The 15,000-nt window shown below is 42.1% G+C and overlaps 1 protein-coding gene across 1 annotated transcript in view; it reads left to right on the top strand.

The window, feature by feature from the left end:
• LOC119579874 (glycine-rich domain-containing protein 1-like) overlaps positions 1 to 15,000 on the top strand; it is a gene marked incomplete at its 3' end in the record, with an annotated part of 29,501 nt that overhangs the window by 175 nt on the left and 14,326 nt on the right. The window contains 1 exon segment of the mRNA XM_037927727.1: positions 1 to 59. This exon segment is cut by the window's left edge and continues 175 nt beyond it.

Raw genomic sequence — 15,000 nt, 5'->3', positions numbered from 1 at the left:
AACTGTAAGCCCGCCCGCGCTCGCTCTGTGAATGTCCTTCAATGAATTGTTGATGTAAGGTAAGCAACAAGTTACGAAACATTTTGTTGAACCATGGTGCCACTTATTTCTAGGAAGACATTCGTGTTAGAGCGTGAGATAAGATAGAGACGAAAGTTAATTATCTGGAGGATCAGCCAAATTACGTTGTATTTGATTCCTTGGCGTGAACATCCAAGGACGCCAGCTTGTGTTCACTTTAAAGACAGTTCATGTACGTTTTAATAGATACGAATAGATACATCCCCGAAGGCCTTTAACTGGTTAAGAAAAAAAAGGACAATGGCAGTAAAGCGATGACAAGATTGCTTTATGTCGTATATCCCAGAGTAGTCAAAGTCACAAGGCTTAATTATGTACAGTTGACATTTCAGGATATCAACGAGTTGCCTTTCGGTTTAATATCTTGTGCCAATATATTTCATAGACAACATGACATATACAACACGTACCGCGTTTATACACAACTTTTATGTTTACTAATGTGTGTCCGTTTATTGAATAACAAGCCTTGACAGGATGGCAGGCAGAGACAATTGATAACAATGTTTGTGATGTGTTTAGATGGCTGAATATTTATGAAGTTGTGTGTGTGTGTGTGTGTGTGTGTGTGTGTGTGTGTGTGTGTGTGTGTGTGTGTGTGTGTGTGTGATTTGTGTGTGTGTGTGTGTGTTTGTGTGATTGTTTGTATGATTGTTTGCATGTTTTGTTTGCTTGTATGTATTGCCTGCCTTTCTATTTAGTTACCCTCTTAGTAATTTATGTCTAATTACGTATTCATCATGATTTGCATGATTTTATTTATTGTACAGATTCACTTATCCAGCCATCCATTTTTGTTTATGAACATTCATGCATGCAGAAATAGCAACCACTTCTCTCGTACGCATATAAGCTTGCGTACATCTTCAAGGTCGATGCCCAAATTAGATACAAGCATAGATAGGCCTATATCACAGATTTCCTGAGATTAGCGTCTATGCTTTAAAAATTAAAATCCCTCGGAACGTTAGGAGATGCGCGCCCTAACTTAACACTCGGTTACGTTCTGTAGGCAATAAGTTGACGCGTGTGCCTCGGGTATGTTAATATGTGTATTCAGTATTTGCGTGCATTAGTATGTGTGTTATGGATATGTCTGTGTGCAATATATGTGTTGGGTATATTTATGAGTGTGTGTGTGTGTGTGTGTGTGTGTGTGTGTGTGTGTGTGTGTGTGTGTGTGTGTGTGTGTGTGTGTTGTTTATGTCTCGGTTATGTGTATTTGTTAGTATGTGTTGGGTATACACACACACACACACACACACACACACACACACACACACACACACACACACACACACACACACACACACACACACACACACACGTGTTAATATGTGTATGTATGTGTTAGGTACGGATGTGTGTTAGCTATGTCTGTGTGTCAGTATTTGCATTGGGAAGGTGCGCATGTTAGTATTTATGTAATGTACACTGTGTGTTCAGGATGTGTGTGCGTGTATGTGTTAGTATGTGTGCTAGATATGTGTATGTGTTTGTATATGTGTGGTATGGGTGTGTGTTAGTATGTGTGTTAGGTATATGTATGTATGTGTTAGATATGAGTATGCGTTAGTATAAGTGTTAGGTATGCATATGTGTTACTTTAAGTGTTAGGTATGTGGGTATGCGTGTTACCGTGCGTATTGGGTATGTGTATGTGTAGTAGTATGTGTGTTAAGTAACGCTGTGTGTTAGTAAATATGTTAGGTATGCGTATATGTGAAGTAATATTTATGTTAGGTATGTAAACGAATGGGGGAAACGGTGAAACACAAATATCGCATACATCATTTGAGCTTTCGATATCTTAGTGAAGTGTTGCTTATGTTGTCTTTTGAATGTTACTGAAATCAGGTTTTGCTATCGAATCTTACTTCTGGACGTTAGATGCCAGTATATATGGCTATCCCCGCGCCAGTATGTATAGCTGTTTCCGAATTCATGAGTGACTTCTGGTAGTAGCAGACGGCCGGCGTATTAATCATCATAGCTTGGGTTCCATCTCTAACGTAGGCCTCTTAGAGTTCCATTGAGATTTTCGTTCCGAAGTAGGCATTCAGGTGTTGATTATTCGTCAAAAGTTATTTTTCGTGTTTTTTTTTTTCAACAGCATTTTTGCAAAAATAAAAGATATGTTCTACCCAGTATTAACAAAAGCGCCGTTCCAAAAGCCTTGTTAAGACGACTCGACATTTGATCCCGATTTGCATCTCCAATCAAGCCAGACATCCGGCCGTTGCGTCTGGCGCTCAGCGAAAGACGCAGGGCAGTCAGGTGGCTGTAGACGGAGCGGAGGGATGTGATGTAGCTGGTTAGCCTCTAGTGGGATCTGATGTAGGTGGTTAGCCTTTAGTGAGATGTGATGTAGCTGGTTAGCCATTTGACCTTGGCACCTAGGCAGATAAGAGGCATTCTTGTCATTCCCTCTTTCCCGTTTTCGCTTACTCATTGCGTGTCCTGCCTTGCCTCGTTTTCCTGCCCCCCTTTCTCCTCCCTTTCTTCCCCTATCTTTTTTTCATCATTTTATTATATTTATTAGCGTTATTCGGCATTTCCACATTCGTAGAGATTGGTCACTCTTCATTGTTTCAAAAGTGACTTTGCCATTAGATTATATAGCAAGGAATATAAATATGCAATATTAAAGATTTTATTATGGAACATATTTTCATAAGTTCTATAGATAATCGCCTCAGGACAGCAGTATCGTGAGATATAAATTTGTAGGATGGAACTGACATAGGAGGCAATTGTTTATTGACTGATTATTTGAAATTATCTGCCGCGTGAACTGCTAAGGTTATTATATCTTGTGGGATTAAGATGCTTATATATTTAAAGAGTTTATTTTTTTTTCAAGAAATAAGAGTCTTATAAGTAAAAAGAAATAGCAATATATATTATATTAAAACTCAAAGCATAATTATTATATTTTAAAAGTATAAGATTATTGCATAAGTATTATTAATTTTACATTTTGTTTGAAATATTAGTCTCCTTAGGAAACTAACAAGACATTTATGCTACAATCCTCCCGCAATACAGTTTTCAGTGTATATGGGGGAGACAAGAACACACGTCTTTGGTCTGAAAAATCTGCACATCTTTCCACTACATGAGCAGTCAGTGACCTTCATCTCAGATTCCGGCTTCGATACACGCCCGTACTTTTGACCGATTCCTCCGCCCTCCTGACGCTGTATCCTATCTCGAGTCGTAGAAGCAAATCCCGTATCCTAGGGGAAGGCGCCGTCAGCTATTTCGAGCGGGTGTGGGTGGCACAGCTGGCGCGGGAGGGTGGAGGCGCAGAGGAATCAGGTGGCTGCTTCTGTATTCCGTATTGCAGACAGACCCGGTACGCCGCGCCGTTACTGTGGTGATGACTACAGCCTGGGACACCGCTTGTTGACGTGCACTCGACGCTGGATAAGACATCGATTACACCTCTGGACCTCGTCGGAGGTGGAAGAGAGTGCCAAAGCGCTGGCACTCCATCACGAAGATCCTCCGGGCCGCGGGACGAGTGGCGCGGCGTGTGTCGTCAGGGAGGTTGGAGGCGGGGATTCGGGGATTTCAGGTTTTGATTTTTTTCGAAAATTAATCTGGTTTTGCGAACTTCTTCACCTGTACTACCTCTTCTTACCTTCTGTGTGTGTGTGTGTGTGTGTGTGTGTGTGTGTGTGTGTGTGTGTGTGTGTGTGTGTGTGTTGTGTGTGTGTGTGTGTGCGCGTGCGTGCGCGTGCGCGTGCGTGTGTGTGTGTGTGTGTGTATGTGTGTGTGTGTGAGTTTGTATTTTCATCATCTCACGTTTACCTGTGAACATAACTGCGTGCTCCCAGGATAAGCGGACCCCAGTTTGGACATCACTGGGCTATAACGTACTGCAGTGTGGGCGTGGCTCTGGATATCGCCATTTCCAGGGTATGAGCTTCTACCTGCGTCGGATCTAGTTTAGCGATTGTCAGAAGTCTGAATATGTGAAATTTTTTTTACGAAAGATTTTATTAAAGCTTAAATTACAGTGGCAAGTGACACTTGTTTTTTGTCGTGACAGATTTCCTCGCACCAGATTTAATTAATCAAAGATCTTCGTAATATGAGCGTGGAGTATGTGTCATGAACATAACGCTTATCGAACAGCCTGAAAAGAAGAAAATGGATATAGGTTGTAGACGAGAGTTCATGTTAAAAGGCAGTTATCAATCTCTCGAAGGCGTTATCTGTCGCACGGGTGCCGACGCAAAAACCCGGAGAATCAGACATGATTTATAACTCTGTATCGATTAGAAAGGCTACATTGTTAACTATTATTTCAGTTGTCGCTAACATAATGGAAGAGATCTTCAGTATAAAAAAAATAATATCCAGGAATGTTTGAATTTCACTTCCCAGTTCACTCATACGCATGGGTGATATGATGGAGTGACTGTATTTACACTGTATATTGTACTGTACACTGTACGTGGCGGAGAATCACGTGAGAGGCTGGCGATAATTGGCCGTATGATATATGTTTGAATGACAAAATGATTATCTTTAGTCGGTCAGTTATCAAATGATTATCATCACCAATCTGCCATCAGTCATCACCAACTTGTGCAGCGTATCTTCGCCTCGACAAAAAACATTATGTAAGCAAACAGTCTGTGAAATAAACAAATACAAAGGACAGAAAGTCAAACAAACAACTTCTTCGCTTGTTTAGAATAACGCTGACGCTGCTGAGATTGTTTTCGTTTGTCAGCATATCCTGTGTCCCGTGTTATGGGATAGGGCTCTGCAGGGGGTTCAAGCTTCGTGAATTTTAGCTGAGGCAGAAACTGGATTGTAAATACCATCCCCTCGAATTGATTTATGCGTGCATTGTACTTGCCTCACTTCCAAGAGACTGTTTTAACCTTCCCTCTTTCTATTTGTCTGTCTACATATCTGTTTATCTATTCATCTGTTCATCTCTCTCTCTCTCTCTCTCTCTCTCTCTCTCTCTCTCTCTCCTCTCTCTCTCTCTCCTCTTTTCTTCTCTCGCTCTCTCTCCCAATCCCTCTCAAAGTTTTTCTCTTTCCACACTAGGCCATGATTTCCCTATCGTATTAGAAATGCAAATAAGCAGCTGTCGTTTTCCGTATAATGGCATTCATGATCATAGTTTCGTCATCGGAGAGAGGGCTGTATGGATTCTACCCTTGCCCCTAAAACAGCTTTGGTACGCGTTAATGTTGCATGAATGTTGGCATTGGCTCGTGAACTCACTTCCTGTGGCCCGTGCACGAAATTTGCTGTGATGACGTGACTCTCATGTGGCCTAAAAACACTGGTACTTACAAGATGTAGCATAGGCCTACATCTGTTGATGTTGATATAGTATGACTTTACTAGCATTAACCTTTATCCCTAACCTTTTTTTTTTATTATTAATTTTTAAATACATCAATAACCCAGTAATGTATTTTAAGATCTGTCCCGTGCCCTGTTGATTCCCCACACGCGTACCCAAGGTTGAGAATCACAGGCATGGAGGGAGGGGGAGATGAAATAAAGGTGGGCGGTGGTGAAGCAGATGGGGGAGGTGGGGAGAGAAGATGAAAGCAGAGGTGGGGGATGGAGTGAAGGGCGCTGGCATAGTGGGTAGGGAGAGATGTTAGAGAGAAAGCGGAAAAGAGGAAGAGAGGAGGGAGAGGGAGACAGAGAGGGAGAGAGAGAAGGGGGGAGAGAGAGGAGAGAGAGAGAGAGAGAGGGAAGAGAGAGAGAAGAGAGTGGGGAGAGAGAGAGAAAAGAGAGAGAGAAAGAGAGAGAGAGAGGAAGGACAGCGAAGAGATGTGATGGACAGAGGAGAGAGGGATGGGACAGAGAGAGAGAGAGTGGGAACCGAGAGAGAGAGGGAGGGACAGAGAGAGATGAGGGACAAAGAGAGAGGGAGTTACAGAGAGAGAGAGGTAGGGAACAAGAGAGAGATTGAGGGACAGAGAGATGAGAGGGAGGGACAGAGAGAGAGAGGGAGGACGAGAGAGAGAGGGAGGGACAGAGAGAGAGAGAGAGGGAATGACAGAATAGATAGAGCAGAGAGAGAGAGAGAAGAGAGAGAGAGAGAGAGAGAGAGAGAGAGAGAGAGAGAGAGGAGAGAGAGAGAACGCGCGGGGGAGGGGGGGGAGGAAGGCAAGGTAGGAGGAAAGAGTGAGTGGGTGAGGAAGAGAGGGAGGTGAGAGAACGTGGGAGGGAGAGAGTGAAGGAACAGGAAGATCAGACAAAGAATGAGCGAGGGAGAGAAATATTAAAAGACAAAACTAACGAGGGAGGTGAAGGTAAGTGCGAAGAAGGGAATTAGGGATGTTGTGATTTGCGGTGTTTTTTTAGAAGCTTATTGATAATGGAATGCTAAATAACACGGTCGTTCGTGAAAGAAAATATGAGAAGTAGTTATAGATTTATGTACATCAGCAAGTAGATTTTTCATTTATGTTCATTCCTCGTCGTCGTCACTACCGTCACCATCATCATTATCATCGTCATCGTCATCGTCATCATCATCATCATCATCATCATCATCATCATCATCATCATCATCATCATCATCATCATCATCATCATCATCATCATCATCATCATCATCATCATCATCGTCATCATCATCACCATCATCACCATCATCATAATCACCATCCTCATTAACCCCCCCCCCCACCACCACCACCACCACCACCACCAATAACATCAAAAACAAAAGATGAAAATCGTACAAGAAAGCCTGAGCTGAGGGCTCTATCAAGCGAGACAATCAGAGACAATCAAACCGCGATATAAAACCATAGCGCGGGCGTCCCACGTGGTAGCATTACGCGATAGGATGATAAATGGACGTTCTTTTTAGGAGGCACTGTGTGAAACTCCAAGGCATAATTTCCGCGACTCGCCAAGGGACGCCCTTGATTGCAGTGCGAAGCGGCAATCGATCTTGTTACTCGTCGCGAAGAATCGTGGCCGCCGGAGGAACTCTAGTGGCAGTTGGGCTAATGATGATGATGATGATGATGGTGGCCTTGTCAGTAGTGATGGTGATTATGATGTTAGTGCTACTACTACTGTTGTTGCTATTGCTTCCGCTGCCGTTGCTGCTATTACTACTACTACTACTGCTACTACTACTACTACTACTACTACTACTACTACTACTACTACTACTACTACTACTACTACTACTATTATTGTTGTTGTTGTTGTTGTCGTTGACGTTGTAACTGTTATTACTACTACTACTACTACTACTACTACTACTACTACTACTACTTCTATTGTTTGTATTAGTTATTGGCGTATTAGTAATGATGACAATGCTAGAATATTGTGTGATTTTTTTTGTTAACTTTACTTAGAAATCTCACTTGAAAGCGTCAAACACGAGGTTAAGCGAGGGGTCAGGGGTTAGATCCAAGCACCAGGCCGTAAAATCCTCCAGCCATGGATTGCTTTACACTCAATCCGTCAGTTATCAAATGATTACCATAACCAATCAGTCATCAGTCCTCACCAACGTGTGTGAAGCGTATCATCGCCGCGACGACGGGGAGAACCTTGACTCCTTGGTATTCGTAATCGTTGTTCATTTATTCAGGAGGTAAACGACCTGCAGCAATTAAGAACTGAGATCGCATGCTGTCCGCCACGAACTAGCGGGTGTGTTGTATCGATTCGCGTGAGTACTTTGGTTGAAACAGAATTCAGTAGTGCACTGCTTGCAACCGTCGAGATACTGAAGAAGGGAGTGACAGAGGAAGGTACGTAACAATGGTAAAAAGACCAGATTGTTTTATGATATTGATAACGAACACGATAATGCTAATATTGATAATAAAGATCTTGATGATAATGTGAAGAAGGAGAAGACGGAGACGAATAATGGCGCTGATGATAGAGATTATTGAAATTATAGTGATAACAAAGAGGATAATTATGGTAATTATAATAGTAATTATAATAATACTAAGAGTACTAATATGATGATTGTATTATTATTGTTATTATTATTATTATTATTATTATTATTATTATTATTATTATTATGGTGGTAATGATGATGATAATAAAAAATACTATTAATAACAATACTACTACTACAACTGCTACAGCTACTAATTAGAAAATATAGTATTAGTTATTTTAATAATAATAATAATTATAACGACAGAAACAGTAACAGCATCAATAATAATGATAATAACAGAAAGAAGAAGATGGAAAAGATAAAGAAAAGACGAAAAGAGAAAGAAAAGTCAGGTAACACTCGATTAGTCTGGTTTTTATTAGATCAGGAGGCGAGTCTATAGTTTCCTGATTAGTTTCGACCTCTTCCCTCCGCGCTCTGTGCCGCGTGATTTGGTAACTTGGCCAAGCCGAGTTTCTTCTGGGCTGGGCGGCCGAGGCTTCTGCTTGGCCGGGATGTTTTTTTTTTTTTTTTTTTTTTTTTTTTTTTTTTTTTTGTGGGAGGAGGGGGGGGGTACTGCTTGTCGCTTTCGATGTCTCTTCTCGGTGTCTTTCGATCTTTCTCGATGCTTTTTTTTTCTCTCTCTCTCTCTCGATGTCTGTCTGTCTTTTGATCTCTCTCCATTCTCTCTGTCTTTCGATCTCTCTCTCTCTCTCTCTCTCTCTCTCGTCTCTCTCACTCTCTCATTCTCTCTCTCTCTCTCTCTCTCTCTCTCTCTTTCTCTATATCTATCTATCTATCTATCTATCTATCTATCTATCTCTCACTTACTCAACCACCTACTCATTCACGCCCATTCTCTGTCTGTCTTTCTTTCGATGTCTCTCTCTCTATCCATCTATCTATCTATTTATCTAATTCTCACTTACTCACCCACCCACTCATTCACGCTCATTTTTCTGTCTGTCTTTCGATGCCTCTCTCTCTCTCTCTCTCTCTCTCTCTCTCTCTCTCTCTCTCTCTTCTCGTCCTCTCTCGTTCTCTCCTCTCTCTCTATCTCATCCATCTCTCTCTCTCTCTCTCTTCGCTCGATGTCTTTCTCCTCTCTCTCTCCTTCAATTTCCTCTCTCTCTCTTTCTCTCTTTCTCCCATTTCTCACGCCCGAAACGTATTCTCATATTCTTCTTTCTTTCTCTTTTCTCTTTCCTCTCTCTCATCTTATTTCTTCTCTCTTTCTCTCTTTCTCTCTCTTCTTTCTCCTCTCTCTTCTCTCTTCCTCTACTCCTCTCTCTCCTCTCTCGTCTCTCCCTTCTCTCTCTCGCTCCTCTCTTCTCGTCCTCTCTCATCTCTTTCTCTCTTTCTCTCTTCTCTCTCTCTCTCTCTCTCTCTCTCTCTCTCTCTCTCTCTCTCTTTCCTCTCTCTCCTCCCTCTCTCCTCTCTCTCTCTCTCTCCCGTCTCTCTCTCTCTCTTCTCTTCTATCTCTTTCTATCCCTCTAGTCTCGCTCGTCTCTCTCTCTCTCTCTCTCTCTGTCCTCTCTCTCCTCTCCTCCTCTCTCTCTCTCTCTCTCCTCTCTCTCCTCTCTCGTCTACTCTCTCTCTCTCCTCTCTCTCTCTCTCTCTCCTCTCTCTCTCTCTCCGGTCTCTACTCTCTCTCTCTCTCTTTCTCTCTTTCTATCTATCTCTTTATCTCTCTATCTCTCACTTACTCATTCACGCTCATTCTGCTTGTCTGTCTTTCTGTCTATCTATCTCTATCTGTCAAACTATCTATCTATATAGCAACCAATCTATCGATTTGTATCTCTCGTAGAGATAAAGATAGAGAAAGAAGTGAAAGTTGGAGCCCATTCAAAATATTTACACACATGTCATGGATGATACTTAATCTGTGTCTCATCTTACGACACGAGAGAATCCCCAGCCTCAATATGGAGAAAAAGAGATAATTTAAAGGTACGTTGATGTCCGTCCAGTCTTTCCCTCTCGTATCAGGCTGGTGTTTCCGTCGGTGCTCGGGTAGTGAGGTTGGTTTCATCTCTGATTTAGATTTTTTTTTCCTTCTGGGAAACGTGTGAGAGGGGAGAGGCCTACAGGGGAGGTGGGGGCAGGGAGGGTGGTAGTCTTCTGAGATAATTAAAGTGTGAGAGGTTACTAGTTTTTTTCTCTCTCTGTCTGTCAGTCAATCAGTCAGTCTTTTTCTCTTTGTGTGTATTCTCCCTGCCTGTCGATCTCTGTTCGTTTCTTTCTTGCTGTGCTCTCCCCCTCTCCCACCTTCTCCCCCTCTCTCTCTCTTTTGTTTTTATCTGACTGTTTCTCGAGGTATCTATCTGTTCGTCTATCTATCTATCAAATCAATCTATCCATACAACGATTGTGTGTGTATGTGTGTGCTTATGTTTGTACTTGCATTGTGTCTTGTGTGCGTCTGTGTGTGGTTGTGTGTGTACAAAATCTCGTTCTCTCTCGTGAAGGTCATAGGAAATTCCTTCTCCAACAAAGCGTCTCTGTAAAAGTGTGCACATGCTGTGGTATTTATCAACAAATATTGTTTCGATCATCTAAATAGTCAAATAGGCAGACAGATAGACAGATAGATAGATATAGGTATATATAAAAGTAAATTTTTGATGTAGATAGAGATATAGGTATAGATATAGATGTAGGTATAGATGTAGATAGATAGATGTATATAGATGATTATAGGTAGATAAATAGATTAATACATGAATGTGTGTGTGCAAATTTACATTTGTATGCTTAAATGTATTTAAAAATGATATGTAGGTAAGTATGTATGTGTATGTATGTATCAATATCCATCCATGGACATCAGGATACGCCACTTATGTATTAATACGTACGAATGTATGTATGCACTTATGTCTATATAATTTGTTTATGTTTACACGTGATGCATATATATTTAAGTGCACGCAAGGAGCTAAACATTATGTCAACCCTTGCCGAGTGCTTGTGCCGCTGCATTATCCTCGCTGCATATTCAAGGCGCGAGGAACTTGTTCGCGGCTCCGTCACGTAATGTTTTACTCCTTAAGAATAAAGCGAAAAGTCTTTGCTGTCCGTGGCTGTCATAACGAATGAAGAATTAAAGAGATAAGCTGATTTTCATTCAAGAATTTAGCCTTTTGCGTGTCATGAGCTGGTGACTTTGCCAAAGGGCTTTGGCGGGAGAGGGAGGGCCTCTCTCTCTTTGAGGGGGGGGGACATGTCTGTACTATCTTTCTATCAAAAAAAAAAACCACCAAAACAACAACCAACACTATCTATATAAATTTATCTATCTACCTTATTATCTATCCATCTATCTATATGTCTGTCTGTTATATATATATATGTATATGTATATATATATATATATATATATATATATATATATATATATATATATTATATATATAGTATTAATATCCGTCCTTCCCATTCCCTTCTCTTCTCTTCTCTTCCTTTCCCTCCCCCCTTCCCTCTTTTCCTCTCCTCATACTCCTCTTCTTTCTCCCCTCCTCTCCTCTCCCCTCCTCTCCTCTCCTCTCCCCTCCTCTCCCCTCCTCTCCTCTCCTCTCCTTTCCTTTCCCATCCCTTATTCTTCCCTCCCCTCCCTTCCCTTCTTCTCTCCTTTCCTCCCTTCCTCCCTTCCTTCTTTCTTATCTTCCTTCCTTCCTTCCTTCCTTCCTTCCTTCCTTCCTTCCTTCCTTCCTTCTCTCGTCTGCTGGCCTTTCTCTCTTTCTTCCCACCCAGAAAATTATGTGAAGAATGGCAAGATAGATTGTCTTTAGTGTATGCTCTCACACGGTGACACATCCTTTGAAGATTTCTTGCAACAGCCATGTTTCTCTGTTAAATGTTTTACAGGCGCGCATCTACGCACGCGCGCGCACACACACGCACACGCACACGCGCGCGCACACACACACAGCACACACACACACTACACACCCACACACACCACACACACACACACACACACACACACACACACACACAAACACGAACACACCACACCACAACAAACACATCTATCTATGTATCTATCTATCTATCTATCTATCTATAATATTATATATATATATATATCTATATATCTATATATGTAATATATATATATATATGTTGTGTGTGTGTGTGTGTGTGTGTGTGTTGTATGTATGTATGTATGTATGTATGTATACACATATACATACACATACATACATGTGTGTGTGTGTGGTGTGTGTGTGTGTGTGTGTGTGTTCTGTGTCTGTGTGTGGTGTGTGTGTTTTTGTGTGTGTTGTGTTGTATTTAGTTGTAATTGCTGTATATATGTATATATTTATATATATTATATATCATATATGATAGATATATTATATATATAATATATATATTATGTGTGGTGTGTTGGTGGTGTTGTGTGTGTTGTGTGGTGTGTGTGTGTGGTGTGTGTGTGTGTGTGTGTGGGTGTGTGTGTGTAAACGAGAGCGAGAAAGAAAGAAAGAAACAAAAGAACAGAGAGAAATTCGCCGCATTATCCTGTTGTGCAAGTATCAAGCATTTTATATCAGTCCTAGCAGTTATTTCGGTCAGTATACTAGTAACTGCAAACACGTTGTTTTGATCCCCCCCCCCCCGCCGCAAGGGAGGAGCAACTGGCAGTGGACGCTCCCGAGGCAGTGCCAGTGATGCCATTGCCCTGGGCTTATCTTAGGAACCCCCACACTGCGGTGCCGTGCGGGTGAGTGCAGGGTGAGGGAGGATTATGAGGGTGAGTGCAGGATGAGGGAGGGAGGATGAGGGTGAGTGCAGGATGAGAGAGGATTATGAGGGTGAGTGCAGTAGGAGGGAGGAAGGATGAGGGTGAGTGCAGGAAGAGGGAGGGAGGATGAGGGGAGACTATGTAAGAGAAAGGATTGAGGGAGAGTGTATAGGGGAGAGGGGGTGAGGGTGAGTGGAAGAGGGAGAGAGGACAAGAGTGAGAGAGAGGAAGAGAGAATGAGGGAGAGAAGATAGGGAAGATAGTGGCAGTGATGATAGATAGGACGATGGTGATGGGTGAATTCAGTGATAGGCTGATGGCAATGGTAACGACATAAAACCCGAATGTAATGATAATGGTTGTCATAACGATGGAAGGGATAATAATGATAATGGCAGTAATAATGACGATAATGATAGTGGATTTAATGATGTTAACGAATGTTATTGATAAACAGTAAGAAAACATGTATTAGGAGAGGTGATGATAATGATTATGATTCGAGCATTATAATCTATAGTATTAATAATATTGGTAAATTGCTGATGTTATTCTCATAATATTCATATTTTTAGCACTTCGACTATACTAGTAAGAATAACAATAATGATGATTTGTATTATTAGTAGTTGCTATCGTAATAGCAAGGATGTTAACCATAACTGTAACAGAAATAATGATGATATTAATGGTAGCGATAACAATAATCTTTATTTTATGAACAGTGATTATGATAACAAGAATAATGATAAAGATGGTAATGATTATAATAAAAATACTGATGATAATAGCAATAATAATGATAATGATAACAATCATAATATTAATGAGGATAGCGATAGTAATAGTAATGCCAACGACAAAAATAACAGTGATATTAAATGATTTTGAAGATAAAGTGGCAGAATGATAAATTATATTGGTAATGATTTAGATAATGAAATGGTAATGGAGTTGTAAAGATAATGGAAGAGAAGGAATGAAAATAAGAAATGCTGTGAATAAGTGGAGGAGGAAAAGGTATCATGAAAAGAGAGAAAAAGGGATAAGGAGAACAAAGGGAAGGAAAGCAAAAGAAGGGAGAGGAAGCAGAAGAAGACTAGAAATTCAGAAAAGAGAGAGAGAAGAAAGAAGGAATGGAAAAAAATTAAATACCCGAAGCTCCACGTTCCCCTGGGGATGGGGAGGGGGTGGGGGGAGGGGAGGGAATAAGTCGGCCGGATTCAGGAATTTCCTAATTTAAGAAAGGGAGGAGGCGAAGATAGTGATGATGATGAAAAAAAAAAAAAACATTTTAGCTTCGGTAATTATGCCTAGTGATACTTTTGATGATAAAGGTAATGGTAATAATGATAAAGTTATGATATTGGTAAGGGAGGTAGTTAGGACTCGATGACGATGTCTGTGGTAAAAATGTGAAGCATATTTTGTAAAGGCGAGAAAAAAAAAGTGAAAGATGCGATATTCGTTTATGGAAGGAGTTGCCGGCAATGCAAAAACAGGTTAGTGAGTCGCTGCCCTCTGTCCTCTCAACACACTGCCCGTCACCTCCCGATACCCACACTAACACCCCCTTTCAATACCCTTCCCCACTCCCCGACCCTACCCTTGGTACTCCCCCGTGATGCGTCATCCTGTTCCTTGGTACCCCACCTTATTCCACCTTACTCCTGGTATCCATGCCCTTGTACTAGTACCCGCACAGCATCCTAGCATTTTACCCTATCCCTTATATCACCCAACTCCCCTGGTAATTCCGCCTTGCGACCTTGTATCTCACCCATAATCCACACCCGCCATAAGCCTCACGCATACCCGCAACTCAACCCCCTGATACCCACATCCAACACGCTAGTACCGACCGGCAACCCCCGAATACCCACACCCAACCCACAGTACCCGCATCCAGCTACCTCATACCCTAACCCAGTCCCGTCCTACCCCTACCCAACTCCCTAATACTCTTACCCAACCCCCCTAATAACCCCCCCCCTTCCCCGAACCCCCTAATACTCGCTCCTCCCCCGCGAAGTCACCCAGGGAAAGAGGCGCGGGCGGAGGACACAGCAGGTAAACCGCTGGCTCCCTCACCCCCCCCCCCCCCCCCCACCGCGCCTCCGATGGGCCCAGCTCGGCGATAAAAGTGGATACTGGATTGATCGGGAGGAAAGGATCTCGGTGCCACGGGAGGGCCGACGCTAATAAGGGGAGAGGCGAGGGGAAGGCCAGGGCTGGGGGGCGGGTGATGGGG

This window comes from Penaeus monodon, chromosome 13 (genome assembly GCF_015228065.2).
Source record: "Penaeus monodon isolate SGIC_2016 chromosome 13, NSTDA_Pmon_1, whole genome shotgun sequence".
NCBI classification, from domain to species: Eukaryota; Metazoa; Arthropoda; class Malacostraca; order Decapoda; family Penaeidae; genus Penaeus; species Penaeus monodon.
Note: the sequence above shows the minus strand (reverse complement) of the source record. Positions and strands in the feature narration are given on the sequence as shown.